This window comes from Podarcis pityusensis (genome assembly GCF_964106645.2).
Source record: "Podarcis pityusensis genome assembly, chromosome: Z".
NCBI classification, from domain to species: Eukaryota; Metazoa; Chordata; class Lepidosauria; order Squamata; family Lacertidae; genus Podarcis; species Podarcis pityusensis.
In genome coordinates, this window is record NC_138044.1 from 48186761 (window position 1) to 48210112 (window position 23352).

Here is a 23352-nt window from a genome sequence, read left to right on the forward strand (position 1 = left end):
CCACACTACCTGGGGTATACGAGCCATCCATATCTTTCTGGTATAATTCCTCTGTGTATTCTTGCCACCTCTTCTTGATGTCTTCTGCTTCTGTTAGGTCCTTTCCACTTTTGTCCTTTATTATGGTAATCTTTGTACGAAATGTTCCTTTCATATCTCCAATTTTCTTGAACAGATCTCTGGTTCTTCCCATTCTATTGATTTCCTCTATTTCTATGCATTGCTCGTTTAAGAAGGCCTTCTTGTCTCTCCTTGCTATTCTTTGGAAATCTGCATTCAATTTCCTGTATCTTTCACTATCTCCCTCGCATTTTGCTTGCCTTCTCCCCCCCCCCCCCACTATTTGTAAGGCCTCATTGGACAGCCACTTTGCTTTCTTGCATTTCCTTTTCATTGGGATGGTTTTCATTGCTGCCTCCTGTATAATGTTGCGAGCCTCCATCCATAGTTCTTCAGGCACTCTGTCCACCAAATCTAAATCCTTAAACCTGTTCCTCACTTCCACTGTGTATTCATAAGGGATTTGATTTAGATTGTATCTTACCGGCCCAGTGGTTTTTCCTACTTTCTTCAGTTTAAGCTTGAATTTTGCTATAAGAAGCTGATGATCTGAGCCACAGTCAGCTCCAGGTCTTGTTTTTGCTGACTGTATAGAGCTTCTCCATCTTTGGCTGCAGAGAATATAATCAATCTGATTTCGATGCTGCCCATCTGGTGATGTCCATGTGTAGAGTCGTCTCTTGTGTTGTTGGAAAAGAGTGTTTGTGATGACCAGCTTGTTCTCTTGACAGAACTGTATTAGCCTTTGCCCTGCTTCGTTTTGATCTCCAAGGCCAAACTTGCCAGTTGTTTCTTTTATCTCTTGACTCCCTACTTTAGCATTCCAATCCCCTATAACGAGAAGAACATCCTTCTTTGGTGTCACTTCTATAAGGTGTTGTAAGTCTTCATACAATTGGTCAAATTCAGTTTCTTCAGCACCAGTAGTTGGTGCATAAACTTGGATTACTGTGATGTTAAAAGGTCTGCCTTGGATTCGTATCGAGATCATTCTATCATTTTTGAGATTGCATCCCAGTACAGCTTTCGCCACTCTTTTGTTGACTATGAGGGCCACTCCATTTCTTTTATGGGTTTCTTGCCCACAGTAGTAGATGTGATGGTCATCCGAACTGAATTCACCCATTCCCGTCCATTTTAGTTCACTGATGCCCAGGATGTCAATATTTATTCTTGCCATCTCATTTTTGACCACATCCAATTTACCCAGGTTCATGGTTCTTACATTCCAGGTTCCTATGCAATATTTTTCTTTACAGCATTGGACTTTCCTTTCGCTTCCAGGCATATCCGCAACTGAGCGTCCTTTTGGCTTTGGCCCAGCCGCTTCATCAGCTCTGGATCTACTTGTACTTGCCCTCAGCTCTTCCCCAGTAGCATGTTGGACGCCTTCCGACCTGTGGGGCTCATCTTCCAGCGTCATAACTTTTATATGCCTGTTGTCTTTGTCCATGGAGTTTTCTTGGCAGGGATACTGGAGTGGCTTGCCGGTTCCTCCTCCAGGTGGATCACGTTTGGTCAAAACTCTCCACTATGACCTGTTCATCTTGGGTGTCCTGCTCGGCATAGTTCATAGCTTCTCTGAGTTATTCAAGCCCCTTTGCCACGGCAAGGCAGTGATCCATGAAGGGGAGTGTGCTTTAATCTATTCTATATTTTGGAAAATGGATTGTCTGTCTGTCTGCCTGTCCCTCTGTTCCTTATGGGTTTGGACGCCTCTTGAGATATTGTCACCAAACTTGCCATGAGGGTCCCTGAGGTGGTGGTAGCGGTCTTTGTTTGCCATTTGGGTGCCAGGCACCATTTTGAATCAAGATGGTGTACCAAAACATCACTTTGGTGTGACTTTGCCCATTTTGTGGCATAGGTTTGGCTGCCTCCCAAGGTATAATCACAAAACTTGTTATGAAGGTTCCCAAAGTGGGGGTGGTAGTCTCCATTGACATTAGGGTGCCAGGTGCCATTTGGTTCAAAATGGTGAACCAAAATGAGACCTTGGCATGACTTCATGCTTTCAGCATGATGGGCCCAAACTCACAAATTGCACTGGCCATTTGAAAATCGCAATATTTTTTGGTTTCTACAGATTCCCCAGGCAACACCAGGCACTCCCCACTCATCTAATCTAATTGCATAAACCTAAAGCTTTAACCCACAAACTACTGATAGTTCTGCAAGACAGGGGAGACCAACAAACAATGCTGTTCCACTCTGTGGTGTGGCAGGCAGGGCACCTGTGGGGGAACTGCCTGAGGTGGCTGCTTCACCTTGCCTCATGGGTGTCCCAGCTCTGCTGGTCCAATGTCATACCAAAGCATTCTTTGCTTCCAGTTTAGTTTCTGAACCCTATGTGTATGGGCAGGTCTATGCCATATGAAACCTGCCTGCTGTAATAGAATTGCCTCAATTCAAGACGTCATGCTTCTACCTTGCTTTGGTACCAACCTTTTGTTTTGTTTGGTGTTATGTTATAATATAATATTGAAATGGCAGTGTGGGAGAGGTTATGGAATGTAGTTTCCAGGGTACAAGTGGTCGCCCTGACTGATCCGAGCACCTTGTCCACATCCTTGAGCCTTACTAAAGGAAACTCATCCAACATAACTAGTCCTGTGCTCTGGACGCCCTTGAGATTCATCTGCTGTAACAGCAGGGTCAAGTTCCAGGGGGATGCAAATGACTTTGTCCTCAAAATGCTTTGCAAACAAGTCACAGCGAGCTGCTGTTGGTTCTGTTCTTTCAGGCCAGACTGTAAAAGGCCCTGTACTACCCCAGAAAAGCCCATAGTGCTGACATCCCATGTGCAGTGGGATTAAATAAAAAATCCAGTTTAGCAGTCATGTGCATCTCATGCACACATATCCCATGTTTGTTTCACACGCCACACAGACCCCTATAAACAGCTGCAAACGGCAAATATGCACACTCACATGATCTCCATATGCATGAGAACATAGATACAGGAGACATGCAGGGAAAACTTCCTTGTGACAGAAATACTTAAAGTGTGTTTAATTTTAAAATCATGCCTCATTTTAACATGCAATTGCATTTAGCATATATTGTTTGCAGCGCCTGATGATTCCCAAGGGGTCAGTCCGTGAAACTAACTCATCCGGGCTCGGCTCCCTCAGCTTCGGAGTCACCGCTAAGAGTTGAGCAACCACCAATTCTACCTGGGCGGGCAAGCCTCCCTCCAATCCCCGCCTCTGGAGAGTAACAGACATTCCTTGCCACCGAATCGCCTCCCGGATCGGCCTTGATGCGCGGGCGCTCGGCCCAATCCTTCCTCGGCTGAGGGGCGGACCTCGGCGCTTGAAGAGCGGGTGGGGGAGCGGGAGGGCCGAGCGATGCTCCTGGGCTGGGGAGGTGTCTAGGGAGCTGGGAAGCGCCCGCGGTGCCAGTCGGAGAGCAGAGCGCGAGCGAGAGAGGCAGTCGGAGAGCGTAACGCACAACTGTGAGTGTCCCCGCGAGCGAGCGAGGCCGGGGGTGGGGTCGCGCTCGGGGGCTCCTTTGGCGCCGCAACTTTCCCGCCGGCCGCTTCTGGCAGAACTTGGGGAGCCTTTCCGCCCCACCTCCCGCAAGCGAAGCGCACGTGCCTTTATTAGTGGCGCCTGCCTCAGCTTGTGGGGGCTTCGCCCGCCCTGCTTCCTTCGGGCCACTGGCCAGGAGGCCGGGCTGGGCAGCAAGAGCGAGGCCAGCTGGGAGGATGGCCTGCTGTAGGCGGGGGTGGGGTGCTCTCCGGACTCTTCCAGGGGGCTGCTGCAGGGCAGGGGGCTTGGGGCGCCAAGCGCGCTTGCTCCAAAGAGAAATTCTCCAAGGTAATGCCGCCAAAGCACTCTTGATCCTTGGGTGGGTTGGGGCGGCGGCGGTCATGCTTTCCCCAGAAGGGAAAAATGCTCCTCAGTGAGAGAGAGAGAGAGACGGACTGACCAGGACTGCTGCAATATGCAACGGGGCCTCTAAGCTCGATGGCTTTGAAAGGGCACGTGGGTGTAAGAGAAATTAGTGCCGGAAGCGGGTGGTTGGTCAGGCGCCGGCAATTATTTTCGGTGGCTGCGCGGGGCTTCCATGTTCAGGGGCAGTCTACCTCTGGATACTTTGACCAGATGGGCCCGTAGACCAAGTCGGCGCTTCCTGTGTCCTAACGCGTTTCCTCTGCAAGACTGCCGCTTGCAAGGGATCTGGGAACATGCCGGGAGTGTCTGTACGTCCCTTTCCAAAAGGGCCTTTCAGACTACAAAACTTGTCGCACGTGCTTGAGAAAAGGGGGGGGGGGGGCGTTGTTGCTCATTGCTCCTGACCACTTCCATGTGGGTTGCACGTTCAGTACTAAGTGCATGTGAAGCAGCATGAAGTGTGTTGGGAGAGGAGCTCACTCGCCCCCGCCCCTCATTTCCCCCCAGGTTATCTGCTGTTCTTTATGGGCACTCCCACAGCACACATTTCCACTAGCCATGACAGGCTACCAGACAGAGCTCTTAGCATTGCAGGTTCTTTGGGGGAGGTGGAAGAATGTGCTTTAAAGAACTGGTGCAGATGTGAGCGCGCCTGCTCTTGCCCTCCCCCTTTCTTCTGCAGCTGGCTCCTTGGCCCCACCCTTTGCAAGACCTGCATGGGTGGCTACTCATCTCACTCTTACAGCAGCCCAGTGGAGGCTACACTAGACAGAGAGGGAGTGGGAGAGAGAGCCTCTTGTAGCATCACATAGCTTAGCACACTGGACTCTTGCTTCTGATTCGCTTGCTGCTGATTCTCAGGTGAGTGGAAAGTTACAAGCTGCCCTGCTTCCAGCCATAGGCAGGTGGTGCCTCTGCCTTTCCAACCTGCTTGGTTCTACCACTGAGAAATGTAGTGCACAGGGCAAATGCTGGCTGTAAGGTTAATTTTGGGGCCCTCTGTTCAACGGACATAAAAGCAGCTGGCAACAGTTTGCACGTGGGCACGCTAAACTGCCTGGCTGCATGTGGCCTTCTGCCTGCTGCCATTCAAGGGGGTGGGTGTGAGCTGCAGACCTTTTTGAGTGAATTGCAGACCTTTCACATGTCCCAGTGACTAACTGGACTGAGCTGCGTGACTCATTGACTTTTCCTATGTTCACCAATTTTTGTGTGTGAGAGACACATTCCAAAACTCGCCTTTCTTCTGCTTCTCCCCCCATCTCAACTTGCAAGTGGCTCCATATTCCCTGGGGGAAGTGCTGAATGGGGAAGAGTATTGCAATGCACTTTGCAGCTGCTCCATTTCCAGGCTGTGCAGAGAGAGGCAGAGTGTCTGTCAGGAGCCTCCTCACCTTCCTCTTCCCTTCTTCAGTTTCAGCCAGAGCACCCTTTAAGTTTCAAATGCCTGGTTTGATTCTTGGGATCTCCCCTTCGCTTCCCTTCATGTGCCACACTTGATCAAAGGCCCCCACTCGCGAATAGGCAGGTATGTCCCCCAGAGAAATGGATGTACTTTCTCTTGACTTGACTTACCTATCATTTCTGACGGGAAAGCCCTGCCCTCATGTGTGCCTTGGCATCAAAACACGTGTTGCTGTAATCCTCAAGTGGACATCAGGTATTTTCAACACGCCTTGTTCCATGCTTTGGCCATGTACACACCATAGACTGAAAGCATATTTGATGCAAACTTCCCCTCCCCCCGATCCTGGGAACTGCAATTTAACCATTGTGGAACTGCATTTTGCAGCAGCCTTTAAAAGAAAAACCAGGGACGCGGGTGGCGCTGTGGGTTAAATCACAGAGCCTAGTGCTTGCCGATACGCAGGTGGCGCTGTGGGTGAAACCACAGAGCCTAGGACTTGCCGATCGGAAGGTCGGCGGTTCGAATCCCCGTGACAGGGTGAGCTCCCGTTGCTCGGTCCCTGCTCCTGCCAACCTAGCAGTTCAAAAGCACGTCAAAGTGCAAGTAGATAAATAGGTAGCGCTCCGGCGGGAAGGTAAACGGCGTTTCCGTGCGTTGCTCTGGTTCGCCAGAAGCAGCTTAGTCATGCTGGCCACATGACCTGGAAGCTGTACGCCGGCTCCCTCGGCCAATAAAGCGAGATGAGCGCCGCAACCCCAGAGTCGGTCACGACTGGACCTAACGGTCAGGGGTCCCTTTACCTTTATCTTAAAAGAAAAACCACCTACAGTTCACAGGATTCTGTTGGGGAAATAATGTGCCTCAAATGTGGTGTGAAAACAGGTGTAGCCTTACTATGCTGAAGTTTCTAATTTGTTGGTGTCACCCCAAGTTCGTTGCTGTTGTTATCTGAGGTTAGCACACATTTATGACTGTTGTGAACTGGGTTGGGGGGGGGATGTTGTGGATTTCAAAGGGGGCAGGCCATGGAGGCACACAGAAACTTGCTTTGGGGCTCAGGGACATATAAGACTTCACTTTAGAAACAAACAAACAAGTTTTCTAATTGTGTTGTGTTTTGAATTTCTGTGGTATTAAGGAACTAATTTCAGCATCACGCCTGAGTTCTTTGTGATAATGGTCTCATCCACAGCATACCTTTAAAAAATCTCATATTTCACTTTAGGTAAAAGGTAAAGGACCACTGGACAGTTAAGTCCAGTTAAAGGCGACTATGGGGTTGTGGCACTCATATCGCTTCAGGCTGAAGAAGCTGGTGTTTGTCCGCAGACAGCTTTCTGGGTCATTTGGCCAGCAGGACTAAACTGCTTCTGGTGCAACAGGACATCATGACAAGTGCCAGAGCACACAGAAACACCATTTATTCCACTAACAGTCATGGCTGCTCCCGAAATAATCCTGAGAACTGTAGTACGTTGAGGGGCGCCAAGAGTTGTTAGGAGACCCCTTATGCAGCTATCTATGCTTAGCACCATTAACACGCTACAGTTCCCGAGAGAGTTGGAGGAAGTCTTGTAACTGTTAAAGTGGTGTAACAATGCCTTGAATGTGTTGGTCACAACAGATGTGACCAATGCTGATTGAGACATTTAATCTGGATTCTCAAGTTTGGTTTGCTGGTCATCTTCTTTTTAAAAGGCTGTTTGTATTATTGGGAGCAAGTCACTGACAAAAGAACTTGGCAGCGTTTGCAAAAACTCTTGACACAGTGGCACACGCCTTCCTTGCATCCAGTTTGGATTACTGTAATGGACTCTGCATGGGGCTGCCTTTGGAAAAGAGCTTAGAAACTCCAGCCGGCTCAAACAGCTGCTGCCAAATTGGTGACTGGGAGCTTATACTACTCCCTTGTTACAGCAGATCCACCGCCTCCCAGCCTGTTTCCAAATGCAATTCTAACTGCTGGTTAATACCTATAAAGCCATATATCTCTTAGGTGCTGGCTGTTTGAAGGACCATTTTCTCCCATACAAACCTGCCCAGGCTCTGGGATCTTCAGGGAAGAACCATCTCTCAGTCCCACCACCCTCAGAGACCCACTTGGCAAGGACGTGAGAGAGGGCCTTCTTGGTGGCTGCTCCCAGACTTCGCAACTCCCTTTCTAGAGAAGCTAGACTGGCTCCCTCCTTGTTGTCCTTCTGCTGACAGGTAAAGCCTGTTTCATTCTGTCAGGCTCTTGGGAACTGACTGCATTTTTTTTAAAAAAGGAAAGGGCTTTTAACAGTGCCGTGCTGTTTTTATTATCAGGATTTTAATAGATTAGTTTTTTTTAACTAGTAAGTTCTAATTAATTAATTAATTAATTGGTGTAAACCTTCTTGCATTCCGGTCAGGGCAAAAGGTGGCATGCAGATAACACAAACAACTCTGGTACTTGTGGTGCAATATGACTTAGTGGTTGCTGTACCATAAACCTGAAATACCCTCTGTCTACCTTCTTGCCCCCCTCCTTCCTTGCCTCCCCTGCAACTCCAAAAGTGCTGCCTCTGCCCCTGCAAGAGTGTGGACATGAAACTGCTGCCACCTCTCTTTTAACATCATGCCTCCCCTCTTCCGCTAGGGATGCATCAAACCTTTTGTGTTAATACTTGCGACTATAACAGTTTTTTGTAAAGTCAAATCTTTATTGCCTTTTTTTTTTGTATATAGCAAATCCATTAGAACATAAATGTCTTGCTGGATCCATCCAGACTAGTCCAGCATCCTGTTCTCATAGTGGCCAGCCAGATCCCTATGGAAAGCAAACATGGAGGACCTCAGCGCAACAGCAGTTCAAACCACGGCGGAGGGAGAACAAAGCCACTAAGCAAGTAGCCATTAATAGCCTTCTCCTCCGTGAATTTATTTAAATCCCCTTTTAAAGCCCCCCAAGTTGGTGGCCCTCACTGCTTCCTGTGGGAGGGAGTTCCACAGTTCTGCCACGCACTGCATGGAGAAGGACTTCCTTTCACCTGTCCTGAATCCTCCAACATTCATCTTCATGGGATGTCCAAAAGTCCTAATGCTGTGAGTGGGGGAGGAAAACTTCTTCTTTTGCACGAACCTCAACTTGATTTTCTTTGTTGCTCTTTCCCCCTCCTTTCCCCCCCCTCCATTCCTTCACAGGGTCCTATTTTACTATCACACCTTTGCCCCGATATCCACATTCCTTGCTGGAAGGCACCACACACCTCATCAGCCTTTTTGGGGGGTTGCTGGGGGACAGTTTGTGGCATAACCGAAAGATGCCCCCCAAGCCTTCGCCACCAGTAATTGGAGGAGGGGGTGTATATTCACTCTGACAAATAACCTCCCACTGAGCTGACACAGCAGGAGGAGAGGAAAGGAAGATTTAGCCTCCAGGCTGAAGCCTGGCTGCAATGAAGATGCACATCCCGGGAAGCCTCCTTGCATCCCTTTCCTCTCAAAGCACATGTGGCTCTTATTAAACTAAAGCAGTCTTTAAAAAAAAAAAATTGAGAAGCCCTCACCCCAGCATGCTTTGTCTCAACTTCTTCCTCAAACTGGGGGTTTCTGCTCCTGCCATGGGGCCCCTCATTTGGAGATAACTGCACTTCTGCCAGATAAAGTCTTCTCTGAATGGGCTGATTCATTAAGATGAATTGGCTTGCAATGAGTCTGGCTGCTCAGGGATCCCTGGGGCAGTGACTCCAATAGACACTTGCTTTGTTGAGCCTTTACTGCTGCAAAGGGAAGCACTCCTGGGCATCCATGTGGTGGTGACCCTTCTGATTTTCACTTAGCGGCTCAGAAGCATCATTGATTCATTATTATCTTTTGAGAACGGTAGTAGTGCTTTTTTATTGGAGAGAATGTGCAGCCACACCCTAGCTCCAAGATGACTGTTCTATTAGCAAAGACAGATCTGTGCGCTAGACAATTTCTCAGACTGGCGTCTCTATCTCTCCACCCCGTCCCCCAGTTTTAAGAAGGCATTGAAAGCATCTCTGGCTTTCCTGTCAAATGCCAAAACTGGCACAGTTTCAGAGACATTATACGCTTAAGGTTAGATGCTGAGCTTGTGATGAAGATAAAAACTAGTTCGTTTCGGGTATTGAGCTGATGGGGTTGTATATCAAAACATTGAAATATGAAATTAAGCATTCTTTACAGCAGGTTGAAAAGTCCTCTGGGAAATTTGCTACCTGTGTTTTAGAACTTTCATTCTTTACTCTCCCCAACCCCAGAGTATTATTTATATATCCCCAAGCAAACACCACTGAATTACAAGATCAAGTTGCTGTTATATCTTGCATAATCCCAGTGGAATGTGGATGTGCAACCCAAACTCGGCTTCCTGTTGTTTTTTTGTGGGCTTTTCTTCCTCTTTTCTGCAGATAAAGGCTATGAAGTGCAACAGATGTCACAGGTTTTTAACATTTTGGAGGCAAGAATCACATTTGAAATAACACACTGAGAGAATTGTCAGTATAAAAGCAAAGGTCACCATAGATATTAGGACTGCAGAGAATTCAGTGCAGAGAAACTTAAAAGTTTAAGTACAGAGACTTTGCCTCAAGGAAAACAACATCAGAGAAACTCAAGCCTATAATCGTGGGCAAGGATGTGGAACGTGTGGCTCTTCAGATGTTGGGATTACAGTTCCAATAATCCTTGAGTCCATTGGACATACTGTCTGAGGCAGCTGGGTGTTGGAGTCCAGTAACATCTGGAGGGCCAAAGATTCCTCTATCCCTGATCTTGGGGCTTCTATAGCTCTCTGTATGTCAAGACATAACCGGTTTCCTCTCTGTGCTCAGGGGATTACTCCATTCACTCAGTGGAGAGGCTTAGTCGGTACAGCATGGGACTTTTGGATCTCAGATGGATCTTTTAGAAGGGAGCCAGGGATGCTGCTACTTGTAACAAAGCTTTTAGATTAAGTCTGGAGGCTGAAATCTTGTTCTCCATTCTCATGTATAAATTAAACTTGCAAATGAACGCTGACAGGATTCCGCCCGATACTGCTTTGCTATTAACAGATGGAGGAGCCATTACTGCATTGAAGCGTTGGTTTAGGAATGATTGTGCATAGCGAACGATGTGCATAATTCCAAGGATGCTTGTAAGATTCCTACAGCAGTTCTATAGCCCCCTCTGCACTATACCATTAAAGCAGTATCACAAAGAATTCTGGGAGCTGTAGTTCATTGAGGGTGCTGAGAGTTACTAGGAGGCCCCTATTCCTCTCGCAGAGCTACAGTTTCCAGATAATTTTAATGATCAATCCTTTTTCCCAGGGAACTCAAGGAATTGTAGCTTTGTGAGGGGAATAGGAGTCTCCTAACAACTCTCAGCACACTTAATAAACTACAACTCCCAGGATTCTTTGGGTGGGGAAAAGCCATGGCTGTTTAAAGTGGGATGCTTCTTTAAAGTTCAGATAACCAGTGATTCGTAACTGAAGTATGGGTTGGAGGGCAGGCAGGCTGCGTGGGAGTCCCATGTATGAAGACTGGGAGCCGAACATAGCCTTTGAAATATACCATCTCAGGTAGTTTTTATTTATTTATTAGATTTATATACCACCCTTTGTCGTAAGATCTCATGGTGGTTGACAGAATAAAGCAGAGAATAAAAGCAAGTAAATAATTAAAAGCAAAACAGCAAAACAATAACCCCCACTTCCCACAGACATATTTGAAAGGCTGTAGAATATTAATAAGCCCAAGGCATGGCTGAAGAGGAATGTTTTTGCCTGGCACCTAAAATATATATAATAAAGATGCCAGGCAAACTTCCCTGGGGAGAGCATCCCACAAATGGGGAGCCACCACAGAGAAGGCCCATTCTCATGCTGCCACTCTCTGGAGCTCACGAGGAGGCACATGAAGAAGGCCCTCAGATGATGAACAGAGTCTGGGACAGTTAATATTGGGAGAGATGGTCCTTGTGGCAAAAAATAGTGGTCCTATGCAGTTCCTCATTCCTTATTGACAAAAATCAGATGTGGAATATCAGAGGATACTGTAAAATGCAGCTAAGGCTGAAAACATTTTCCTGTCTTCTCGGTGTTTTTAAGAGAGCCTATGGAAAACTTGTAATTATAAAGAAGAGTCAAATTGTCCCATTAGTCAGTTATCTGTCAATGTGCGGGCTTTAAAAGGGCCACTGACTTCACTTTGGAGGACACAACCACCTGACTTCAACGTGAAATACCCCCTTGCAAAAATTTTGTGTTCTCTGCTCAGACCCACACCATATATTTTAGAGCATATGGCCGGGAACTTGAGTTTACCCCCACAGAGCCACAGTTTCCAACAAATTACAGGTCCCAGGATTCTTTGGGGAAAGCCATGTGTTTTAAATGTTTGGTGTGGATGTGACCTCATTTGCACCTGGGGTAAGTTGGGCGCTAGAGTTGCAGAACTGTAGAACCTCCCGGTCCTCCCCCCCCCCCACTTCTCCTTCTCCCTCGCTCCCTCTCTCTGGAATTGTGAATGTAGCTGTAAGCCAAGGTGCAGGAAGTGCAGAGTTTTCATTTTGCTGCATTTTGGCTGTTGATTCAACTGAGCATTTAATTTCCTTTACAGGAGCCGAGGTGCTCATATGAAAGGGGGTTATGCTACATTTCTTTCAACCTCCCTTCCTGTCGCCTCTGAAAGGATCTGTCTGCTACTGTGGCAGCTTCCAGAAGCTCTGTGTCTGCGTTTGCACATGTGTGTTTGTGTGAGTGTTCACATTGCAAACAGCTGTATAAAGAATCTGGAACTTCAGGCCACACAAGAATGACTATACTGTAGTGTTAACAGGAATGTTGGTTCAAATCCTACCACCGCCCCTGCTGCCCCAAACTTTAAAGCTCACAAGCTTTGGGGAAAGGCAGTAACTTGGCTTGACCAGCTTCAAAGGGTTGTTGTGAGGCTATAATGTCACTGCGAGGTTGTAGTGCAAATTCAGCCAATTAATTGGCACCAAAGCCTCTTATTTATTTATTTAGAGCATTTTTTAACCCTGCTCATCTGCCAAAACTGTTCATACAGCAGCAAATTAAAATAAAACAGCCTTTTTTCGTAGAAGAGTCCCTTTGGGCAGATGGACGCATTTACAAAGCTGTCAACAAATCGTGGCCAGTTTTGTTGAGTATGATATAATGCTTCTTCGAAGCCTAATTTCACAGAGGGGAGGCGGCCCTTCAAATATCAAGGAGGGCATCTTAAGGGTGCATGTTATTGACCATGGCAAAAGACGTGGCACAAAAGGGAAAAGGGATGGGGAGAGAAAGGTTGGCAAGCAACCCCAAGCACCAGTTCTTAAAGGAAAATAAGCAATTCTCACAATGTTGCAGCTTGCAGTTTTCTGCTTTCTTTCCAATGTACAGTGGTACCTCGGGTTAAGTACTTAATTCGTTCCGGAGGTCCGTACTTAACCTGAAACTGTTCTTAACCTAAAGCACCACTCCTGCTGCTGCCGCGCCACTGGAGCACAATTTCTGTTCTCATCCTGAAGCAAAGTTCTTAAGCTGAAGCACTATTTCTGGGTAAGTGGAGCCTGTAACCTGAAGTGTATGTAACCTGAAGCGTATGTAACCCAAGGTACCACTGTATGTTCATTTCAGTGGGATCTCCAGGGCAGTGTTAGAAAATAGCCGTTCTGCAACTGGTGCAGTCCAGTTGTGACAACATGGAGCTCTCTGGATGCCAGGATGGTGACTGGGAAAGCCAAATGCCACTTAGAGAAGGATCTGAAATATTTTCCTTCGAGCTTGAGTTTGTTTTATACAGTGGTACCTCTGGTTACGTACTTAATTAATTCCGGAGGTCCATTCTTAACCTGAAACTGTTCTTAACCTGAAGCACCACTTTAGCTAATGGGGGCTGCCGCTGCCACTGTGCCGCCAGAGCATGATTTCTGTTCTCATCCTAAAGCAAAGTTTTTAACCCGAGCTACTATTTCTGGGTTAGCGGAGTCTGTAACCTGAAGCATATGTAACCTGAGGTACCACTGTACTAGATTGTTTTATTTGATGTTTAAATGTGCTGCAAACCACTTTGAGATTTGTTCTTCAAAATATAAAGTGGCATAGAAGTGAGATGAGCAATAATAATAATAATAATAATACCCCACTGCAGAAAAGCACCTGCGCATTCCATTGTCGCAACTGTACTGTTTGGCAATTAGATTATATACCAGAGTACCTAACACTGAAGCAGGGTGAACAGATGTAATAGATGAATCTTCTGAGAACTGCTTTGCTCAGTGGGTCTTGGAAGGGTGAGGGGCACCTGTTCAGATGTAACTTTTGCCCAGCTCTGAAATCCTTAGCACACATTGCGGGATGATGCTCAGTATGCGCAGCAGTTGTCTGCCCATATGTTTCATAAATCCTCAGCTCCACAGGGTGAGCTAGCTCCCTGGCTTAACTCTACATGAGGAGTTCTCTTCTCACCCGTCCCTTTCGAGCAAATGGTCCCAGAAGTTATCTTCTTTCCCCTCCCCTCAGCAAATGTTGCAGACAGCTGCTTTGTGATATACATGTGTCAAGAACCCGCAACACACGCTACCCAGCAGCATATGCTAGCTTGCATTCTTTCTACACCATCTCTGCAATAGTGTTTGCAAATGATTAATCTGGAAGACATGAGGCTCTGAATTAGTAACTCGGAATGCTGCAGAACTCCAGGAACATTGGAGACGGCAGACTTAAAAAGATGTAAAGGCCCCTATCCACTGAGCCTGCGAATGAGTATTTTATGCAGGTAGAGTAGTCTTGTTTCACTTTACCTGTAGCCTTCACATCCTTGAGAAGTGAAAGCTGAATCAGTGGCTTCTGGCCACGATGGCCATGCTCTGTCTCCATGGTTCGAGGTAACATGATTCCCAATACCAGTTTCTGGAAACCACAAGAGGGGAGAGGGCTCTGGTGCTCTGGTCCTGCTTGCAGGCTTCCCATAAAGGACATCTGCTTGGCCAGTAGAGGGGCCTTTGGTCTGATTCAGCAGGGCTACTCTTACATTCTAACTAGGGATGGGCGATACTAGGTTCTCAACGTTGTGATGTATCACCAGCTGAGCATCATGATGATGTTGAAAAGGAAGAAGCACTGGTCCTCGTCCTGCGAGGCACCAGGGTGAAACTGCTACCACCCCTGCTGCTGCCAGCATGCGGAGGGAGGAAGAAGGGGCACTGGCCCCACGAGGCACCAGGCAGAGCAGGAGGAAGTAGGCAATCTGCCCGCTTGGCTGGAGAAGCAAGTCAAGGTGCCAGCTGACTGGCAAGCGAGATACCTGCAATATCTGGGTCAAACGCTATCACGATCTGGCCCTCCATCTGATCCTGGAAGATGTATCAATACATCGCCCAGGCCTAGTGCTTACTTGTCTCTGTGGAGTCAGGCTTCATTTGAATGTGCTTCACAGGAGTAATTCAGCTGTCAGAACAGGAATCATTCCACCTAACATGCTTAAGACGAAAAATGTCCAGGAATGGAGAACTCTGCAACAACTTGCTGTGGGTTCCTGTCTTGTTGAAGGTTTGCACACCGTTCAGGTGCTGCTGCTGAATACTTTTTAAAAATGAGTTGGTCTGGGATGTAGCCAGTGAGAATTCTGGTGGGCCAATTGCTTTTATGGGCTTTTTGAAAAGCTTACTCATAGCTGCTGGGCGCAGTCCTCCAGGAACTTCCCCTGTTCAAGGCACATTTGCATAACCAGGAATTGCTTTAAATGGATTAAATCCCATGTGTCACTTGCTGTGTCTCAGTCATGAGCATTGCTGTCTGGTGACCTGGCTTCCTGATAGCCTTCCTCGCTTTCTTATGTGTGGATAGTGAGGTCATTGGAGCAGAGGAAGCTGCTGTGTACCATGTTCAGACCATTGGCTTGTCTACTGGCAGTGGCTTTCCAGGGTTTCAGGCATGGGCTCTTCCCATTCTCTGCCCTTCCTGGGTTGAATCCTCGACCTTTACCACTTGAAGATTGCTGATGGTCATGGTGAACCACTTTTCTCCCTGTTCTGCCAATTGCAGCATGTTTTGCTAGATGCCAAATGATTCCACAGAATTCAGATGGTAATGCAATAAAACACGATAGAAGAAATAAAAGATTTTTTTGGGGGGGTGAGGTTGGGAGAGAAATGTCTTGTTCTGGGGGCTTCGGCACCCTGCGTGGTAAAGCCTTTGCTGCCCTTTGCCCCCAGCCTTCCTTTCCTCCTGCCCTCTTCCAGCAGCACTACTGCCACGTGGGCAAGTTTGGCATGTTCCACGGGACATACTTGACCAGCGAGGTCCTGCTGCTTGTGAACTGGGTGGGGCTGATCGACCCCACCAACAGGTAAGGGGGTGGGGCAGCATCTTGGCTTACAAGCTGAGCATTCACCACTGGATTACAACTCCTGCATTTGTTACCTGCAATTTCTGTGTTGCAGGGGGTTAGAGTAGATGGCTATTTGGGTTGCTTCCAACCCTGCTGTTCTATCATTCAAAATACAATTAAAAATCAGTATGAATTTTTAATGCAGACATGTGGTGGACTGCCTGAGTGAAACTCACAGACCACAGTTTGGGAGCCCCTGGTATAGCACTTAACATTAGTATACTGGTTATAAAGAAGTATGTAAGAACAGAACTGCAGGTCATAATTTTAGAAATGGCAGTAAAACAAAATGCAAAATAAAACAAAATCACACAGTTAACAATCCAGTATTGAAGAAACTCAGGAGCAGTGGGGGGATTGGTTTTCAAAATTAATTCATATATTGTGCACATGAATCGTGCTAAGCCTTTTGGGATCAAGCAAGAAATACATTTTAAAATAACAATAAAAAGGGGTGGTGATTTCTCACGGCAATGTAGGAGTGACAATTTAAGCTTTCCACATGTCAGGATTGCTTTTCTTAAGCGGATGTAGTTTTCCCTTCCCCTGTCCATTTAGCATCAGCTGTTGGGTGTCCCTGTGTTTCATTTCTCCAGGACGGAGAAACATCAGACTCTTGAGTAAACAAGGATGATTCCATTTGCATTTGTGACTGCTGCCTCTGAGAGAAACCTTATGTACAGATTTCTCCTGTCAACACATGGAAAATGTGACTCTGCAGGTGCACCTGTCAGATCTGGTTAATTTGTGACATGCAGCTTCAATATGTTGCACGGTGGGCAGAATACTGAACTCCTAAGCCATGTATTCAGTTAAGCACAAACCCTAAATTGAACCTGCTTGTTTGTCTGACTTGTTTGCATGCAAGTTCTTTCCTTAATTATGCCAGGTGGTTAATGCACCCAGGTATTGTATGCACAGAACTATGTACTATTGGATTGTGGATGAAAGTAAGTTTGCTTTCAATCTCTTTCTGTTTGGAGCTCAGTAGAGGAAATAGCATCATCCCAGAGATGCAGTATATAAAATCTGGTACGTGTGGCAGGGGCTTTATACAAGTATGAGGAAGCTGTGCTCTTTTCTGCTGTCTGAGTATGTGAATTAGCTGGGCATATCAGTAGCTTGGAAGGGAGGGCAAAAAGAGCGAGAAAAGAATCAAACAATTTATAGAAGCTGTTTTGTTTAGGCTCACTCTGATGTCCACAGGAGACCAGATGAGTTACTATTTGCAAGCCTCCTGTATAAATGCATGGGAACATTGTTTGCCCTGCTTTTAAATAAAATTAAATGCAGATTTTTTTTTGTTTTGTTTCTCTTCTGGAGGAGTGGCATGTGTCTATATGTGTGGGTGGGTGTTTGAAAAGAAAGTACAGGATCCCAAGAAAAAACAACAACCCACCATGCTCATTCTCAACTCCTGCACTGCCCACCTTCCTTAGCCAACAAATACAGAGGGCGAATGGATTTTCCTCCCAGTGGATTATCCTGCAGATGTTATTGTATATTTAAAAACCTCAAAGAAGTGAGGTCACTTTCCCTAAATAACAGAAGATGTAGATCTATAAATAAAGGTTGCCAGACATTGGTCTTCTGAGAACATAATAGTTATTTTGGCCTCTGCTAGAGTCTGAGGCACACCCAGATTTGCGTTATTGCAAAAAACCAAAAAACCCTTTCCCCATAAAGTAAGTAGCCATTTACACTGTGCCGCCATATCTGCAGAGGATTCTGAGCAGCATGGATTTTACCTTTTTTTAAAAAAACCCTGAAGAACATTTGGAGCTTCTAGACTGAGGTAACTCAAGGAGCCATGTTAAACATTAGCTGTTTCCAAGCCATTCTGCAAGCTTCCAGGTAATTTTGGCCAGCTAGTTATCAGCAGGTGTTCTCTGCTCTGATGTATTTTTCCTTTTTTATATTTTTGGAAGAGAGCATGTATAAATGGGAAGTTTAACCCCCAACAAACTGATCCCTGAATTGATAAGGTGGGTCCTAAGGACTTTGCATTAGATTCACCAGGAAGCTGAATGGCCAAAACATCCCAGAAAAGCCATCTTGGATAGACTGTAGTCCTGCATGCTTTCCCCAGCTGTGGTCAACCAGAGATGACTTTGGAAAGCTGGCAAGCAAGGCATATCCTCCTGTTCTGTCTGTGTCCTCAGCATCTGGCATTCAGAGGCACCCTGATTTTGTTCCTGAGTTGCCAGAGGATGGGAGGGTTAAAAACTGGAACTTACATCCAGATCCCAAGCAGAGACAAAATGATGAGTAGAGAGTGAAATCTTCTGTTCTTTTTCTTGGAAAAAAATCTGGAATAAAATCCAGCAGTGCAGCAGCAATCCTCACTATTCAGACTGATAATTTATGTTTAGTGCTCTCTTCTGGAGGCTGAGTCTCTTAACCATGCTGAGACACTTCTTGGAATTCACTGCTTTCCTTCTGGGAGATACCCAGGAGAAGAAAACCAGGTTCAAAACAAACAGTAGCTTTAAAAGGGGCTAGTGGATCATTTTATAAACAGTTTCAGGAAAAGGAACTGGAAATGTTTCAGACCGTTTCCTCTTAGAATAGGCTACTCTGAATACTTGGTGGTGGTGGGAAATCCAATGAGAAAGTTCCACGCATGCATGTAGAGTCATAGAATTGTAGAGCTGGAAGGGACACCGAGGGTCATCTAGTCCAACCCCCCCGGAACGCAGGAATCCTGCCCATCATATATTCAGAAACTGATGCATACATTCTGTGTTAGCCTCTGCTTCCAAAGAAGTAGGCTTCTTATTATTAAAGTTTATGCTGCAATAATGGTTAAGGAAATAAGAACTTGTTTATACCATTTGTCCATTGAGTCCAGTGTTGTCTGCTCTGACTGGCAGCTTCTCTCCAGAGTTTTGGGCAGAGGGATCTTTTCACATCTACTGCCGCCTGATCCTTTTCTAACCTGAAGATGCCAAGGGTCGGACCTGTGCTCAAGCCCTGAACTACTGTCTTTACCCATGTGCCACAGGTGGGATGTGTCTCAGTGGAAGCCTGGCCACAGGGATAAAAAACCTGTTCATTTTTATCACCTGCTTCTCAGAGACCGACCAATGAGGTGGTGATCTTCTTTGTACCCTGCCAGTTTAGACTGAGGGTGAAGGCTGGCTCCCATATTTTGGGAGAGGGGAATTTCTGGATGTCAAAAAGTAGCATGTCAGGAGGATAGATTTAGCACCCTAATAGCTCTCATGCAGTATATATATTTGCTCCAGAGTGAAGCAGTCCAGACCAGACAGAGGTTTTCCACCTCATATTATGTTTATGAGAACTGGGCTTTTGTTTTACTGTTTCTGATTTCCTAGTCCCAGCTGCTTTCCTTCTCCCTGATCATTCACTTGATTGATGGAACTGTCTAAACTTGTCAATTTCACTCTTAAGGTTTAAAAAAATAAAATTACTGGATGTATTGAAAAGCAGGAAATGCCCCCTTTCAAACATGTTATGTGGGAACTGCATTTGGTCAACTTTTGCAATATAAACTTCTTCCTGCATGAGATGCAGACATCGTTTGTCCTACAAAGATAAGGGAGATATGATTTCTGATATGGTTTCACTGTTGTGACTGGATATAAGAATGGAAGGAAACAGCCTGCAAATGTATACTGTAGTGCTCCAAAGGTCATTCCTATGCCAGCTCACTCTGGAAGAGTCAACTGTTTATTTTTCTACCTTGTTTTTCTTTGCTTGGGAGATCTTACTTTGGAGAGAGAGAGAGAGAGGCACACACACACACACACACACACACACACACACACACACTTCTGCAAGGAAGTGGTGGGTACCTGCTCAGGCAGGTAGCCTCTTGTCTGCCTTTAGAAAGGTAAACACTCAAAGCAAGAGCACAAAATCTGCCTTCTGCATAGCCTGTTACAGAAAGAGTCTGTTAATGCATTTCCCAACTCCCTCCTTTGTTGCATAGTTGCCCTCCTGTGGCAACTGTCCTGACTCATCCAAAGGCATAGCTACTGCCCATGGTTCTCTTGCTCAAGATGATTATAGTAATTTGCTTTCTGCTTAGCAACTTAATGAGGCTTTCTGCCATCAGGTCATTTTCCTTCTTCAAACCCTTATTGAGATGTGTTGACTGTGTGTGACTCTTCACTTAGATGTTTTCCAATTTGGTGCTTTGGTGGGGAGAACCAACAAGTTTGGGGGCTTTAATCCCACCTGTGATTTCAGCTAGAATGTCCCCTCTTTCAGTTATGGTTGGGAGATATTATTTCGTTCTGTTTGGTGCCATGGTTGGCACTTCTCCTGTCCCGGCTCTTCCAATGTAATCTTGAGATGTGTGTGCCAACGACCAGTGGAAAGGAGGGGTGCTACTCAATGTCTTCCCACTGTAGGGATGCTTTGCAAAAGTCTTTGCCTACTCTGTGGCTTCCAGACATTTTGGACTACAACTCCCTGTGCTGGCTGGGGCAGATGAGAGTTGTAATCCAAAACGTGAAGTCTGCCCGGTTGGTGAAGTCTTCTGCACAGTATTTCACTCCTTTGTTTATATATATCCTGTCTTTTTTCCTCCAAGGAGCTCAAGGTGGTGAACAAGGTTCTCCCCTTCCCCACGAAAACCCTGTGAGGTAGGTTAATGAAGACGTAAGATGAAAAGAGTGCATGGGAAGAGCATGCCTAACCCCATGTGATAAAATATTGGCCCTGACAAGTCTGGGTTGAAATCACCACTCAGGTATTCCATGGGAAGCTGTCTTGTAATGGGTCATCTATTTGCTCATCTAATCCAGCATTGTGCACTCTGACTGGCAGTGGCTTCCCAGTGGAGGGCCTTCCCATCACCTCCCACCTGGCTTTTCTTTGTTTCAAAGTGTGGATGTGAGGGACTGTGAGGAAGCCTTCAGACCATGCATGCACTTCACCTCACCACTGAGCTAAACCCTTTGTATATCTGGATCCCTACTATTTCCCCAATCAACATCTGTGGAAAGGGCCAAAGTTCAGTGGTAGAGCATTGGTTTTGCATGTGTAAGGACCCTGGTTCAGTCCCCAGCATCTCCAGGGTGGGGGGAGACCTCCTGTCTGAAACCCTGGAGAGCCTCTGCCAGTCAGTATAGACCATTTTGGGCTAGGTGAACCAATGGTATGACTTGAACAAGGCAGCTTCCTGTGTTCTTACCTTCCTCAGTTGCTTTTAACAGAATCTTAGTGGTTGACGTGGAGTCAGTCTCTGAAGACTTCCTGATCAGAATAGTCGTGTCCCAAACAGCTTAGACTTTAAATGTGGATGATTCCTAGATGAATCACAGAATCATAGAATTGTAGATGCTCTGTCACTTGGTCCCATGTCCTTGTCTTTAGCAGGTTTCTTTAAGAGGCGATTTCATGCCAATTAAGGATGAGGAGTATAGTAACAGAGCCACCTTTTGCATGCAAATATCCCAATTATGTGACCTGTCCTTTTGTCTCTTCTCTGTTGTCACCCTGCTGCTGTGGGTGTCTTCTGTAGCAGTCTCTGAAGCAAAAGAGAGGAGCTACTGGCACCACTTAAAAACAAGAAGTGTGTGCATTCTCCTTGCTTTTACTGCCACAGAGAGATGCAGAATTGTAGGCTAAAAGCATAATCTGAGCACAATGCAGACAAATGTCTCTCTTGGAGCCTCTAATAAGCTTCTACCCATTCATTTCCTGATGCTGACAAGCTGAACAAAGAAGGAGGCATGTTTTAAATTTAGCTCTGAGTCACTGGCTTTCCTGCATCTCAGAACTCTGGGTAAGTGTATAGGCAGATTCCCTGTAATGAAAGCCAAATATACATCTGTTGCAGGTTTGCTGGACAGTCTCTCCTCATAAGCATTTTGCTACTGTATTACTGTTGGGCAGTTGGGGGAGAAGGGATCTGTCAGGATGAAGGTGGGCATTGGCTTCAGTAAGATTTGCGCAGTCTAAATTGCATGCCAGGTTGGCAGCCAAAATTACTTCCGTGGCCCACTCTGAGCAGCTTGTCGGGTGCAGACGTCCTCTTTGCATGATCATCGGTTCCTGGGTCACTGCGAGGGAAAGCCTGCTCCCTGCAGCTCCCCAGCCCATGAGAAAGTGGCTGTGGGAATAAGCATCCTTCTTGTGATGTTCTTTGGCATCTTTGTCCCACTTTTGAGAAATGATTAAAAACTTCCTTTTTCTTCTTCATGTTCTGTGTGGTTTCTTTGATCTTTTCCCTACTCGGAGGTTAATTATTGCACTTCTAATGCGCTTCGTTGCTTTCTTTTAGCTTTATCCTTCTTTGTGCCTGCAGTCAGAGATCTGTCCATTCTGTTTTTGCAAAGCTCGTAGCATATGCTGGGTACTTTATGAAGGCACCAATTGCTGCATGCAGAATTCAGTTTTCTGCACACTGGTTAGAGCTGGAGTGTCATGGGTCTCTTATCTCCCTTAGCAATAGCTAGGGATGTTAAGAAGGCAGTGGGGGATTTTTTATTCCACACTCTATTGCATGCAACACTGTTTCTTTTCTGCTGCTTTTCATCTTCCACCAAATATTGCATTATTGGTCTCGCTGTCTGCTGTGGCAGAGTTACATAACTCGCCAAAGTCATTACATGCATTTTGATCTTGTTATGTTATTCCACTTTGTTTGTTTCATTGCAAAGGAAACACCATGAAAATGGGGTGGGGAGGAATGTAATCAGTTATTTATCATTTGCAGGCTGAAAGGATCCACAACCATGAATACCGCTTCTATTAATTGATTTCCGTTCTGGACATAGGATGAATAACTGAATACTGGCAGTTTCCACTCGTGTTTTTGCTTTCATTTGAATTCTCTGATATCCCTAGCAATATTGTGCAAGATTTTTCAGGAAGGCAAGGAGGCAAGCAAGAGTGGTTCCTCTATGTTTGCCCAGCTAAGTTTGCCCTGTTGTACTCCAGAACGTGAAATGTCTGTGAAAATCTTCTTCCAGTTCTCTCTGCTCAGGGTGTGGCTGGGGAAATGATGAGGGAAATGGAAGCTGGCACCTTCCTAGGAACCCTGATGTCATTTCCTGTGCTTCAGGGCCTCTTCTGTTGCCTGTGGAGGCGCTTCTAAAGGTTTTCTGTGCTGTTTCAACATGCTGATGTGCATCCGCAGTTCCTTTTTCTTCCACTGCATGATTGCAATGGGCCTGACCACGCAGCTTTTTAAAAGCAGGTGTTCCTCAACATGGGAATAGTATGAAGGGTGCTGATGAAGCCTTGCTCACCAGGTAATAAAACACTCCATTCCTCTAAGCCCCCTAGTTGATGCTTGACTCCCAACAATTCTGAATAATTATTTTAATTCTGGAAAAGCCAAACAGGCATTGGGGAGTAGTGTGCGTTGCTAAAGGGGGTTCTTACAATCTAAGAGGCTCCCACATTTCTCTTAAGCTTATATTTCATTTCAAAAAAGTTTCCTAGTTTAAAGCTGGAATGTTCAAACCTAACATTCACAACTCTGGATTATTTGAAAACTGGTGGTGTTTTTTTTTGCAAAAGACACCCCCAGACACCCAGCTCCTCTCTCAGGGCTGAACAGTGCATAATGCAAAAGCGCCATGGTTTTGATTTCCTTACATGCCTTGATATTTCTCAAAACAAAAAACAAGAA

General features: G+C 46.0%; 1 protein-coding gene across 3 annotated transcripts in view; it reads left to right on the forward strand.

The window, feature by feature from the left end:
* The first annotated feature begins 3380 nt into the window (after window positions 1-3380).
* PLS3 (plastin 3) overlaps window positions 3381-23352 on the forward strand; it is a 66820-nt gene continuing 46848 nt past the window's right edge. Inside the window, exon 1 of one of the 3 annotated variants that reach the window (XM_080990362.1) lies at window positions 3381-3517. The gene's annotated coding sequence lies outside the window, so the exon portion shown is untranslated. Of the gene's footprint in view, window positions 3518-4799; window positions 4821-23352 lie in introns of those variants that run through there. The other 2 variants (XM_080990363.1, XM_080990365.1) reach the window with 2 other exon arrangements.